The sequence below is a fragment of the Crotalus tigris genome, unplaced genomic scaffold (genome assembly GCF_016545835.1).
Source record: "Crotalus tigris isolate CLP2741 ecotype Arizona unplaced genomic scaffold, ASM1654583v1 scf7180000020908.629646, whole genome shotgun sequence".
NCBI lineage: Eukaryota > Metazoa > Chordata > Lepidosauria > Squamata > Viperidae > Crotalus > Crotalus tigris.
Window position 1 is genome coordinate 475522 of NW_024098249.1, and position 14805 is coordinate 490326.

The 14805-nt window shown below is 47.4% G+C and overlaps 1 protein-coding gene across 1 annotated transcript in view; it reads left to right on the plus strand.

Annotated features, from left to right (window-relative positions):
* The window catches only part of ZC3H3 (zinc finger CCCH-type containing 3), a 198868-nt gene that overhangs the window by 134514 nt on the left and 49549 nt on the right, over positions 1 to 14805 (plus strand). The window lies entirely within an intron of this gene.

The window sequence follows — 14805 nt, forward strand, 5'->3', positions numbered from 1 at the left end:
ATGGCTATCATGTCACCTCTAATCCTTCTCTTCGTTAGACAAGTCATGTCCAATTCCTCCAACCGTTCTTTGCATATTTTCTCCTCCAGCCCCTTAAATCATCTTTGTTGCTCTTCTCTGCACTCTTTATAGATTCTCAATATCCTTTTTGTATCATGGTGGCCAAAACGTTTCCAGGATTCTAGTAAAATATCAAGATAAATCTCACTTCTCTTTATTCTGTTGCGAGGGTCTGCAATAAGCTGCCCAGAGTCACAAGGTGTTTGGCTTAAAAAGGCAGTTTGATCCAAACTGATCCGCAACCCCGATGAAAACAGCTAATCAAAATTTCCGTAAAACATGGTAAGATTCCACAAGAAAGTTACAAGCAACGATAAGGAGGACAAGCCTGCAGGTTGGAACTCTGGCTCCATTTGAGATGTTTCTTTCAACAACCCAGGTCTGAAACAATTCCATCTCAGGAGTACAGTTTTGCTTGTAGTTTTCTTTAAATGGAATTTTATTCTCTAGCACAGTGGTTCTCAACCTTTTTAATGCCGCGACCCCCCAACCGGTCGTAAGTCGAGGACTACTCAACTGGTGCAGCACTGTTTGCAGAATGGGACTTTTGGCGGGCTCAGCAGGGCAGAGACAGCCTGGACAATTCCTATTGGCTTTTGAAAGCCAATAGAATTAGACTCTATTCAAGAGAGTCTATTCTATTGGCTTTCAAAAGCCAATAGAATAAAAGGGAGTAGCACAGCCAAGGAAAAGGGGGAAAAAATGGCGGACTGTGTTGTTTGGCAACCCCCGTGAAATGGTCGTTCGACCCCAAATGGGGTCCCGATCCACAGGTTGAGAACCACTGCTCTAGCAAGAACAGTAATGTTTTAAAATTATAAATTGGTAAAATTTGGTGGAGTGATGTAAACCAGGGGTCTCCAAACTTGGCAACTTTAAGACACGTGGACTTCAATTCCCAGAATTCCCTGACCAGCATGTTCTGATGTTCGCTGCCAGTCTTAAAGAGAACATCGGAAATCATAATCACACGATTTCGGCTTCTTTCGACATAATCGCAAACCAGATCACAATCACATGACTGCGGGGATGCTGCAACAGCTGGAACTATGAGGATCAGGCATAAGTGTCACTTGTTCAGCGCCATTGTAACTCTGAACGGTCAATGAATGTATGGTTGTAACTCAAGGTCTATCTCGAGCAGGCATGTCAAACTTGTGACATCACGTGATGTTGCACAATGTATCACAATTTTTTCCCCATTGCCGGCAATGGGGTGGGCGTGGTTTCGGTATGACGCATCCGGCCGGCGGGCTGGCAGTTTGACATGCCTGATCTAGAGCACAGGTGGGTTCCACAGGGCTGATCTTTCTGCAAGTTAAGTGACAGGTGGTCCCATTTGCAGGATGCAACATTCAAGGGGAAATAAACCTTCAGCAGTCGGTCCTGGAGTAGCAGTAGGATAGATGTTGAGGAATCACGTAGCAGCTGTCCAGATGAAGTCGGAGACACTGACACAAACGTGTAGTTTTATATAAATATATTTGACATTTCTATTTACAGCAGGCAATATAGTGAGGAACACAGGAACACTGTGTCCCCTTTCCCCCACCTTTTTCATCTGTGTGTGCTCTGTATGCTGTTCAATTTACCTCAGGAACAACGGTGTTCCTGTGTTCCTGAGGTAAATTGTGAGGTAAATCGAACAGCATGCAGAGCACACACAGATGAAAAGGGCAGAGAAAAAAGGGACATGATGTTCCTGAGGTAAATTGTGAGGTAAATCGAACAGCATGCAGAGCACACACAGATGAAAAAGGCGGGGAAAAAGGGAAACTCCCCCTCCACCCACAGCAACCAATCACAGCACAGATTGCCTCAGGCAGAGACCGCAGTCTCCAGTCAACTACAACTGTCTTGTTCTGGTCCATTGTACACTCTACTGTTGCAGCTTTAATTCCAGCTTTAATATCCTAATGGAAGAGATGCTAACTTTTGTGCAAGCCATTGGTTTATTTTCCAACATTTGCGAACGATTCCAGATGGGTCTCTTTTTACAGCCAGTTGGACCTTGTGATGGACTGCCGGTTAGACCATGTGCTGGCTGGGGAATTCTGGGAGTTGAAGTCCACAAGTCTTAAAGTGGCCAAATTTGGAGACCCTATGGATTAGACTAAGAGAGGAGAGACATTATGGAAAAGGGATCCAGGAAAGCAGAAGCACCTGCAAATAATTCCCCCTAGACTGGGTGACAAGTCATTCAAAGGCTTTGGGTTGGACTGTCTTTTACGGTTCTGTCCCAATTACATTAAAGTCCAATCTCAGACTCTCATCAACTCTGTCTCCCGGTCCAGCTCTCCAGTTCTGGTTTTTTTTTTTTTCCTTTTCAAAAGAAGAAAAAAAATCTGCCAGCTCAACTTTCATCCTTTAGTTTAGGCTTTTTCCGACCGTCTCCTGCCACCTGCTCGGGTGGGTCTTCTTAATGCTGCGATGGGACAAATTATCTGGAGAAAAAAAACAAACCACCACGTTGCGTCGGCTTCACGCTCCCGCTCTTCCTCCCTTTTCGCAAGGATCTGCACACTTTTTAATTTTCTATCTGCAGCTCCCGGCGAGTTAATCCATGGTTTAAGCTAAATCTCCACCCTTTTCACCTCGAGGATGAGGCACCGCCGTAAGCATTTCCTGTCCCTTCTCTTTTCTCACTCTCTTGTCCCCCCCCCCCCCAATTCCCCACCCTCCTTCCCTCTCTCATGCCTCTTATTATGGGAGGGGGCTGTGAGGCAGAGAAAGCAGCTGGGCACCGTTTACTCAAAATCCACTTTGCACTCCTCATTGGCAACCGAGACGTCCACAGACTCATTCCTTGCTCTATTCTGTTTCGTCTCTAGTTTGCCTGTGGGTTTTTTTCCCCCTTAAATTATTTTTAATTCTCCCGTATTAAACGTTTCAGTTGGTACCTTTCTGGTTTTAATTTTTATCTGAAATTGTTACGTTTTCAACTCCCCCCCCTCCCCGAATGGGGTCAATAGGCTTTGTTATTGTTGGGTGGAGGGTTTCCTTCCCTCCCCCCCCCTCTGCGTGACGGTGGAAGGGGCTTCCGGGTGGGAGAAGCATTGCCAATCGGATCTCGGCGTAACCGAGAGGGCCCAGGTGCAGAACGGCCTACTCCTCGCTCCTGGGATTCTGCTCAGCTCAGCTCTCCAGCCAGCCAGGCTTTTCCCCCCTTGCAGCTTTGCGGCGCTCAGAATACCCGTGAATTCTCATTTTCTCTCCCTCTCTCTCTCTCTCTCTCTCTCTCTTGGGTTTTCAAAAAGATCATAAAAATCGTAGCGCTGGAAAGGTCCTTGGAAGTTTTCTAGACCAACTTCCTACTCAAGGCAGGAGTCTTTACACCACCTTGGACAAATACTTGCCCAATCTTTTCTTGAAAACAGGGAGAGAGGGAGGGGGGGGGAGAGAGAGAGAGAGAGAGAGAGAGAGAGAGAGAGAGAGAAAGAAAGAAAGGAGAAAAAATAAAGAGAAAGGAGAAAAAAATAAAGAGAGAAAGAAAGAAAGAAAGAAAGGAGAAAAAATAAAGAAAGAGAAAGAAAGAAAGAGAAAGAGAAAGAAAGAAAAAAGAAAGGAAGAAAGGAGAAAAAATAAAGAAAGAAAGAAAGAAAAAGAAAGGAAGAAAGGAGAAAAAAATAAAGAGAAAGAAAGAAAAAGAAAGAGAAAGAAAGAAAGAAAGAGAAAGAAAGAAAGAATAAAGGAAGAAAGGAGAAAAAATAAATAAAGAAAGAAAGAAAAAGAGAAAGAAAGGAGAAAAAAGAAAGAAAAAGAGAAATAAAGAAGAAAAAAGAAAGAAAGAAAGAAAGAAAGAAAGAAAGAAAGAAAGAGGGAAAGAAAGAGGGAAAGAAAGAGGGAAAGAAAGAAAGAAAGGTGGGGGAGAGAGAGAGAGAGAGATCATACAATTATAGGTCTGGCAAGGATCTTCAAGGTCTCCTAGTCCAACCCCCTTCCCAAGGTCAGAGTATTGATAGTGTAAATGGCTCTCCAATGTGTGCTTGAAAACCTCCAGCGATGGAGCACCCAGAACTTCTGGAGATCTTTTGATAAACTTTCATCCTTCAGTTCAAACTTCCTCTCAACTCTTTCTCTAACTATTTGTTGCGTTGTTTTGCCTGCATCTTCCACCAAGGAGTGTCTGACGTTGTGTGTGTGTGTGTGTGTGTGTGTGTGTGTGTGTGTGTGTGAGAGAGAGAGAGAGAGAGAGAGAGAGAGAGAGAGAGAGAGAGAGAGAGAGAGAGAGAGAGATGGGGGGAGGAGAGGGAGAGAATGGTGGTGGCTACCACCATACAATCAAAGCCCTCCCCCATCTGTGTAGTTGACACTCAGACTCTTTTGACAATAACAGAATAACAAAGTTAGAAGGGACCTTGGAGGTCTTCTAGTCCAACCCCCTGCTCAAGCAGGAAACTCTAGGAAATTCTGTACAAAATGGCTGTCCAATTCCCTCTTAAAAGCCTCCAGTTTGATGGAGCGTCCACAAGTTCTGGTGGCAAGCTATTCCCCTGATTAATTGTCCTCACAGGAAATTTCTCCTTAGTTCCAGGTTGCTTCTCCCCTTGATGAGTTTCCATCCGTTGTTTCTTGTCCTGCCTTCAGGTGCTTTGGAGAATAGGTTGGCCCCCTCCTCTTTTTTGTGGCAGCCCCTTAAATCTTGGAACACATCCTTGTAAAGGATGAAAGTTGGGTCTTTTTGGTCTTCTTAATTTTGGAGAATCTGCTTCGCCTGGAAGTGGCTCTTAGCGGACACAATGCTCGCTCAATGGTGCTCTTGAACATCTGGTTTATCCTGCTGCAACTGGCATTTCCACCTGGGACTGTCTGGGTGCCAATGGCGCAGCAGTGTTTCCACTTTGCTCCTCAAAACATGCAAAGCATAACGTTCATTCCCAGTTGCAATGTACGGCTGTGAAAGTTGGACCACAAGAAAGGCTGAGCACCAAAGAATGGAGGCCTTTGAATTCTGGTGCTGGAGAAGACGCCTGCGAGTCCCCTGGACTGCAAGGCGATCCAACCGGTCAGTCCTAGAGGAGATCAACCCCGACTGCTCTTGAGAAGGCCAGATCCTGAAGTTGAAACTCAAATACTTTGGCCACCTAATGAGAAGGAAGGATTCACTGGAGAAGAGCCTAATGCTATGAAAGATGGAGGGCAAGAGAAGAAGGGGACGACAGAGAATGAGGTGGCTGGATGGAGTCCCTGAAGCAGCAGGTGGGAGCTTCAATGGACTCCAGAAGATGGTAGAGGACAGGAAGGCCTGGAGGAACGTGGTCCATGGGGTCGCGATGGGTCGGACATGACTTCACAACTAACAACAACAAATCTGTAAGGAGCTGCCACAAAGAAGAGGGGGGTCAACCTGTTCTCCAAAGCACCTGAAGGCAGGACGAGACACAACGCATGGCGGTTGAGAATACACGTTCATTCAGAGGCCCCTTTCCTACATCCACTTATTCCAAATTGGGACAGGACCGACCAAGAAGAAAGAAAGAATTCAAACAAATTTCAGCAAAGCGGGAGAACTGCAGCGATAGAACGAACCCCGTAAGAACGGCCCGCGTGATTCAGCCCCGAATGTCGGTTTTATAAACCGCCCCGTACAAATAGAAAAAAACAGACATCCTTGTCTGATGCCTGGAAAATATTTTAGGAAAGAAAGCTGAACAGATTCCCACCCGATTAATGTAGCCGATGTTGCCGGCTTCCGGAGGGGAGAAAAATTTAAGCCCCAAACACCTGCCTTTTTCACTGCCTGCCCCGGTGGGGGATTGTGGTCCAGCTTCTCCCTCCGTCCAAACCTTTTGCAATACCGGCGGCCAATCACGAGGCTGCCAGAACTGATCAAGCAAGCCATTTATCTCTGCAAGGGGAAGGAAACGAGTTCCTTTCTCGCAGCTTGTCCGCCGTCAGCCTCCGGGTGGGAAGAGTGGCAGACGTGGGCTCAGGAGGCTCCCGGGGAGACGGAGGGGGCCGAGGTGGGGTCCCTGACACCGTGTCCGGCGAATGGAAAACAGCCGTCATCGCAAAAGCAGATTGGCCTCTCCGGCAGTGGCTGCCAAAGAGCCCGCTTGCCGTTTCCAAAATTCAATCAGTTCGGTCTTCCTGGAACGTCGCTTGATTGAAACTGTGTAAAAACGGTTGGAACCGTTGGTCCGTTGGTTAAAGCGAAGACTTCTTCCCTCCGATGCTAGCAAAGGACTTCAAGCTTAAGCCCTCTTTTGGGGGATAGAGATAGAATAAAAAATAGAATATAGAATATAGAATATAGAATAGAATAGAATAGAATAGAATAGAATAGAATAGAAGAGAAGAGAAGAGAAGAGAAGAGAAGAGAATAGGAAAGAATAAAATAGGAAAGAATAGAATAGAACATGGAATAGAATAGAATAGAATAGAATAGAATAGAATAGAATAGAATAGAATAGAATAGAATAGAATAGGAAAGAATAGAATAGAACATGAAATAGAATGGGATGGGATAGAGATAGAATAAAAAGTAGAATATAGAATAGAATAGCATAGAACATAGAATAAAATAGAATTATAGGTTAGAATAGAATAGAAAAATAGAATAGAACAGAACATAGAATAGAATAGGATGGGATGAGATGGGATGGGATAGAGATAGAATGGAAAATGGAAAATAGAATAGAATAGAATAGAATATTCTTCATTTAGCCAAGTGTGATTAGACACATAAGGAATTTGTTTCCGGTGGAGAACCTCTCAGTAAAATACAAACAACAAAGGAAAATAGTCATAATAATGATACCAATAAGAGAAGATTGTGGAACAGATGAGAAGGATAATAGTAACACAGCCGGGATCCAGAATAGTTTAGGGTCTCCTGCCTGACCAGGGGGCTGGACTAGAAGACCTCCAAGGTCCCTCACAGCTCTGTTACTCTGGCCACGTTGGAGGTTTAGCTCCTTCCCTGGCGAACGAGGTATGCTGAGAAGCTAATTACTCTAGCATGCTGCTCTTTTTTCTCACGGTGCTGACTTCCAGCATGGGCCCGCCGACTTGCCCAAATGCCTGCCTGCTCCATTTATCCGTGGCGGGAAGCCCACGGATGTCAGTCGCCCCCCCCCTCCTGCTCGCGGCCTTCCACCTTCCATCTCTGCGTCGGGAGTCCTGATGTATGAAACAGCTCCTTATTTTTGGCGGCAGCTTCCAAGGTGTCAAGGAGTCAAGAGGAGCAAAATGCACGAACCCCCCCTCCCTCTCCCCAACTGGTGGGGGCACCCCAGATCCCCCTCCTCACCTCGCCGGCTGCAACTCAACAAAGGTTACAGGACCACGATTGGGAAAAACGGACTGATTAAAATCGGGCGACTTCCTTCTTCCCAGCCACAATCCCCTTTCAAGAGGCAGGCAATTTGTGGGGCGTTGAAAGTCCCCCCCCCAAAGAAGTTTGAAACCCCCCCCAGGGAACCCCAATGGGGGAAGAAGGGAGAGGGAAATGCGGGGGGGGGCAGCTGCAGGTGGGGAGGGGAGCTTTTCAGATTGCTAACCATGGTCCCAGGGAAAATACTTGTTTGAGTTCCAAGCCTGCAACTTCACAAGGGAAGAAGAGAGGGTGGGTGGGTGGGTGGCAGACCCCAGCCATCAGATGTTAAGGATTAAATGACACACACACACACACACACACACACACACACACACACACACACCCAGGTACTCTCTGGTGCTGATTGCCTAGAAGGCTGATGAGGAAGAATTAAAGAAATAAATCTTTCCCCGTGCACAGCGCTCCAAAATGTTGTGCTCATCGCTAATACTTGCGGAACAGGAAAGCAAGGGTGCCCCGGATGTGTGTCTGTTTGTGTGCCTGCCGTGAAGCTACCTTAGCTAAGGCTGCTCTTTTCAAGAGCTCCTAGCAGTGAGGGGCAAAACCGGGTTCAGCACTTCGGCAGGATGGAGCAACTAGCATGGCGGCTTTCCTGCAACCACCTCAGTGCCAGTTGGGTTGTGAAACATCTGCAAGAAGATGGTGGAGGTCAGAGATCACCAAGGACCCCAGAGGTCTCCTCCTCCTCCTCTCCCTGCACTATTTCGGACAAATGGCTGTCCAGTCTCTTCTTAAAAACTTCCGGTGTCGGAGCATTCACCGCTTCTGGAGGCAGGTAGTTCCACTGGTTAATTGTTCTCACTGTCAGGAAGTTTCTCCTTAATTCCAAGTTGCTTCTCTCCTTGATGAGTTTCCACCCGTTGCTTCTTGTCCTGCCTTCAGGGGCTTTGGAGAAGAGCTTGACTCCCTCTTCTTTGGGGCAGCCCCTGAGATACTGGAAGACTGCTATCCTGTCCCCCCTCGTCCTTCTCTTCATTAAATTGGACATCCCCAATTCCAGCAGCTGTTCCTTGTATGTTTTAGCCTCCAGTCCCCTCATCATCTTTGTTGCTCTTCTCTGCACTCTTTCTAGAGTCTCAGCATCTTTTTTACATCATGGTGACCAAAACTGGATGCCGTATTCCAGTTGTGGCCTTACCAAGGCCTTGTAAAGTGGTACTAATACTTCACGAACTAATATAGTATAAAGTAAGACAAAAGAAAGAAATCAAAGCAGAAGCTAAGGGCGAAAGAAAGGGGGGAAAAATTAAAATAGAAAAGAAAGGGAAAAGGTGTAAAGAAGTAGCTTCTCCTTTTTATAGTTTTAACTACAAGTTCACTTTCTACTCTGTGGTTACTACGTTCCTTTCTCCTGTCTGTAATCTATCCTCTGTAATCATCCCAACCGTCAATCATAACTTCGTGTTTTTTTCCCTATTTCACGCAAAATAGCCTAGGAAGGGTTTCCCGCCAGCAATAAGCGTACAGAATGTCTTTTCTCTGATCAAGGAAGACAATTTGGCCACCTCAGCAAGTGCCGCCCTCTTCGCCAGCCATCGTGGGCAGAGCCAAACCTTCCCGTCTTCGCGCACGCAAGAATCTCACCGCAATTGTCGCGTACGAAAACAGACATTTTTGATGCTTCGTTCCGAGCGTTTGTCCGTTCATCCCAAAAGGAAAAAACCCCTGGTTTCAGTTGCACATTCCTCTTTAAGATCCTCTGAATCGCGGAATGGATTTAAATCCAGAATTTTATCGGGGTTCTTTGGGGGCTTTTTCGTGTCCACCGAGCGTAAAATGTCCTGTTTTCTGTTCCCTTTCCCCATCCTAACTCTGAAGTGCCTTCGTGCCTTCCCGTTGCAAGAAAGCGTGAAAGACGGGGCTTAAGACTCGCTTAACGACCGTCTCGCTTAGCAACGGAAATTTTGAGCTCAACTGTGCTCTTAGGTCGAGGACTGCCTGTAATTTCCCCCCACAAATACAGTCTATCCTCGTCTTACGACTGTTCCTTTAGTGACCGTTCCAACTTGCAACGACACTGAATAAAGTGACCCGTGACCATTTTTCAGACTTACCAAACATTGCAGCATCTCCCGTGGTCACGTGATCAAACTTTGGATGCTTGGCAACTGGAATGTACTTAACGACGGTTGCAGTGTCCTGGTGTGTGTGTGTGTGTGTGTGTGTGTGTGTGTGTGTGTGTGTGTGTGTGTGTGTGAGATCCCCCTTTTGCGACCTGAGGAGCAAAGTCAATGAGAGAAGCTGGATTCTCTTAACAACCGTATAACTAACTCAGGGGTAGTCAACCTGGGCTCTTTTATGACTTGTGGACTTCAACTCCCAGAATTCCTGAGCCAGCCACGCTGAGGGGAAAGGGAGAGGCTTCCAAGCTGAGCCATGCTGGCTCAGGAATTCTGGGAGTTGAAGTCCATGAGTCATGAGGGGGGGCATAGTTCCCCCATGCTGGCTCAGGAATTCTGGGAGTTGAAGTCCATGAGTCATGAGGGGGGGCATAGTTCCCCCATGCTGGCTCAGGAATTCTGGGAGTTGAAGTCCACCCGTTATGAAGGGGCCAAAGTTTCCCTCATGCTGGCTCAGGAATTCTGGGAGTTGAAGTCCACAGGTAATGAGAGGGGCATAGTTCCCCCATGCTGGCTGAGGAATTCTGGGAGTTGAAGTCCACGAGTCATGAGGGGGCCATAGTTCCCCCTTACTGGCTCAGGAATTCTGGGAGTTGAAGTCCACGAGTCATAAAAGAGCCCCTGGACTAGCTGAACAACTGGAAGTTCTATTGCTAAGTACCCCACCTTCCACCCTAAAGACGGGCCTGTTCCTTCTTCTGCACAGGGGAGGTGGGAGGACGCACAACATTGGACACAGAGTGTGTGGTGCACAAAACTTGCTTTCTATATCAATCAGTCCCTGCAATTATTGGTGTGTCTTACAATCGCCTAAACTCCGATGGAATTGTTTGGTACAGGAAATCCTTCTTACAACCAATCACTGATCCGTTAACACATCACACTAAGCCACAAGCCGTTGTCGTCAGTGCAGGCAGTTCTCTATTTACAACTATCCATTTAGTGACCGCTCAGAGTGACGACAGCCCTGAAAAAAAGCGACTTAGGTCCATTTTTCACCATTAACGACCGTTGCGGCATCCCCCGTGGTCACGTGACCAAACTTCAGACGCTCGGCAACTGACGTATTTATGACGGTCGCAGCGTCCCGGGGAGGTGTGTGTGTCACGTGATTCCCTTTTGCGGCTTTCTGACCAGCAAAGTCAATGGGGTTCACTTAACAACCGGCTTACTCATTTAAAAACTGCAGCAGTTTGCTTAGCAACTTTAGCAGGGAAGGTCGTAAAATGGGGCAAAACGCATGTGGGGCTCAACTCGTAAGCCGAGGACAACCCATAATAGCCCTGCAGAATGCAAAGTGCTGCCTGCCACCCCTCGGAAGGCTTTCAAACCTTCCCTCTTTCTCTTTGTATCTTTGGTTTAATACAGTGGTTCTCAACCTTTTTAATGCCGTGACCCCCCAACCGGTCGTAAGTCGAGGACTACCCAACCGGTCGTAAGTCAAAGACTACTCAACGGGTGCAGCACCGTTTGCAGAATGGGACTTTTGGCGGGCTCAGCAGGGCAGAGACAGCCTGGACCATTCCTATTGGCTTTGGAAAGCCAATGGAATTAGACTCTATTCAAGAGAGACTATTCTATTGGCTTTCGAAAGCCAATAGAATAAAAGGGAGTAGCACAGCTAAGGAAAAGGGGGGAAAAAATGGCGGACTGCGTTGTTTGGCGACCCCCGTGAAATGGTCGTTCGACCCCAAATGGGGTCCCGACCCACAGGTTGAGAACCGCTGGTTTAGTACCTTTTCCCCAAACAAGTTGGTTGATGTGCACTGTTTCAGGCCGGGAAGCGCCAATGGCGGTTCTTGCCAAAATTCCCACCGCGAAGGCCCTTTTTTCTCACCACCAGGCACCACCAAACCAGCAGCAGCCAGCCTGGACGCTGCGGTGTATCCCATGAACTTTAGCAAGGGGGGGGGTCCTCCTCTCTCTGGGACCCCTGTGGCCTTTGCATTGCTGGATTCTACAGGTCCCTCTGTTGCTGAGAGACAAACACACACATACACATACACACGCACACTCCTTCGAGGCAGCCCCCCCCCCCGTGCTGTGTTTGCACAGGGAACAGATGGGGCTGTGCCGGCACCAGTCGGCCGCGTGACAGCCCCGGTGAAAGGAGCGCCGGTTGATGCGCTATCAAATTCCACTCGCTCACTCGGGAACGCAGCCGGCTTGGCAGGTGAGCGAGGGAGGGATGCTCAGCCCCACCTGGAGCGCTCTGGCACACATCTTGGCTGAGGGCACTGGAACTCCCGTCGCGCCAGGTGGGGAATGTGGGCAGGGGACGCCTCGGGAATGACAGAGGCCTCCCTTTGGGGGCTGAACCTGCTCCAGCAGTGGAGTCCAGACAGCCCAGTTCAAAGAAGACCAACCTCACCTGGTCTGTCTCCCTCCCTCCCTCCCTCCCTCCCTCCCTCCCTCCCTCCCTTCCTTCCTTCCTTCCTTCCTTCCTTCCTTCCTTCCTTCCTTCCTTCCTTCCTTTTTTTTTTTTTTTGTCTTGATGTCCTTCTGGTTGGGAGCCGATCCACTAAGTCCTGCTCAAGGCCCAGGTGTCCGAAGGAAGGAGAATCCCAGCTCATGGACAGAGGCCTGTCTCAGGAGAAGAGAGGCTGGCCAGGAGTGGCAGGACCCCGCTGAATGCTTTGCTTCGTTCTTCTGAGTTCATGAATTTACGAAGTCAGTTTTGGGAGTGGGTCTAGCAACATCATCATCATTGTCATCAAGTTGGAAGGGACCTTGGAGGTCATCTAGTCCAACCCCCTGCTCAAGCAGGAAACCCTATATACCATTTCGGACAAATGGCTGTCCAGTCTCTTCTTAAAAACTTCCAGTGTTGGAGCATTCACCGCTTCTGGAGGCAGGTTGTTCCACTAATTAATTGTTCTAACTGTCAGGAAGTTTCTCCTTAGTTCTAGGTTGCTTCTCTCCTTGATTAGTTTCCACCTGTTGCTTCTTGTCCTGCCTTCAGGCACTTTGGAAAGTAGCTTGACTCCCTCTTCTTTGGGGCAGCTCTGAGATATTGGAACACTGCTATCATGTCCCCCCTTGTCCTTCTCTTCGTTAAACTAGACATACCCAATTAAAGCAACCATTCCTCATATGTTTTAGCCTCCAGTCCCCTAATCATCTTTGTTGGTCTTCTCTGTACTCTTTCTAGAGTCTCAACATCTTTTTTACATTGTGGTGACCAAAACTGGATGCAGTATTCCAAGTGTGGCCTTACCAAGGCCTTGTAAAGTGGTATTAACCCTTCACGTGATCTTGATTCTCTCCCTCTGTTAATGCAGCCTAGCCCTGTGTTGGCTTTTTTGGCAGCTGCAGCACACGGCTGGCTCCTATTCAAGGGATGGTCCACTTGGTCCAATGGGTTCTGCAGAGGGAGATGGAGATTCTGGAAGCCTTAGAGCAGAAGTAGTCAACCTTGGCTCTTTTATGACTTGTGGACTTCAACTCCCAGAATTCCTGAGCCAGCTAAGCTGGCTCAGGAATTCTGGGAATTGAAGTCCACGAGTCATAAAAGAGCCAAGGTTGACTACCTCTGCCTTAAAGGGACTTAGGTGTGGGATGCCTCACCTGTCTGGGTCCTCTTTGGGCCGCTCTGTGTGTGTGGGGGGGAGGCTGAGCAGGTAGACCACCGGTGGGGTCTGATTTAAGAGCTGCTCAGAGACCCCAGATCAAAGAGCATCCTTTGGAGATTTGTGAGGCAGTTCATTTGTCTGTTGTTTTCGTTTGGTTGTTTAAATTGGAATTACTGCTTCGTTGGCGTCTGGGCGGTTTTGTTCTTTATTGATGCCAGCCATTTAGTTGTCTGGTGTGGGCATCAATCAAAATTTTTTCTTTCTGTTTGTCTCAACACTTCCCACCCAACTCGGCAACCGGGCGAAATGGGAGATGACAGAGTAACACTTCATACCTGGTTAAAGACACCTGGTTGAGATGGTCAGAAGCAAAGACCTGTTGTGTATGGGGAGGAGGGGGGCACAAAGACGTTGCCAGGACTGGATCCAGCTGGTGCCCACAGGGCAGGGTCAGGGTTGGGGGGGGGTCAATAACCAGTATCAGGGAATAAAACAGAGGCGGTTTGTGTAATGTCTCGCCTTGATGTCTTGACCGGGCTGTGCTGCCTTTCTCCTGCCCCCCTTGAGACTGTGATGGACAGCAGTGTCCACTAAACAAGACCCCACCCCTGTTTCTTTGCAGCTTGACCTTTGTCTTATAGGTGGATGTTTGCCCAATGCCAGGACAGGTGACCAATTGATAGAGAGCAATTCAGTGATATAAAGCCTCTAATTCAGTGTGTTTCAACCTTGGCGACTTTAAGCTAGGGGGAATTCTGGGGAATTCTGGGAATTGAAGTCCACATGTGTCAAAGTTGCCAGGTTTGAAGCCCCCCCCCCCCAAATCCTGCCCTGCCTATCAAACCTGACCAGTTTACAACTTTGAAAATATTACTGTCCGTGCTGGAAACTAAAATTCAATTTAAAGAAACAATACAAGCAAAGCTGGCTGAGGAATTCTGGGAATTGAAGTCCACATGTCTCAAAGTTGCCAGGTTTGAAGACCCCCCCCCAAAATCCTGCCCTGCCAATCAAAGTTGACCAGTTTACAACTTTTAAAATATTACTGTCCTTGCTGGAAACTAAAATTCCATTTAAAGAAAAAAATACAAGCAAAGCTTGTGCAATAAAAACTTTATATACAGGTAAGTCCTTCACCTACAGCACGAACGGAGGCTCAGATTTCTGTGGCTAAACAAAGCAGTAAATGGGTTTTGTCCCATTTCGTCATCCTTTTTTTTTTTGCCGCTGTTGTTAAGCGAATCACACAATCCTGGCTTCCCCCCTTTGACTTTGGCTGTCAGAAGCCGGAATATGATTGCATGTTTCCCCGAAAATAAGACCGGGTCTTATATTAATTTTTGCTCCGAAATTTGCACTAGGACTTATTTCCAGGATAGGGCTTATATTTGGGGGAAATACGGTATTAAATGCGTCAGTCTGGCTGGCAATCTTAACGGGCTTATTTTTTTGGGAAAATACGGTACTAAATGTGTCCATCTGGCTGGCAATCTTAACTGGGGCTTATTTTTGGAAAATACGGTTCTAAATGTGTCCATCTGGCTGACGATCTTAACTGGGGCTTATTTGGGGGGAAATATGGTACTAAATGTGTCCGTCTGGCTGGCGATCTTAACTGGGGCTTATATTTGGGGGAAATACGGTACTAAACGCCTCCGTCTGGCTGGCGATCTTAACTGGGGCTTATTTTTGGAAAATACGGTTCTAAATGTGT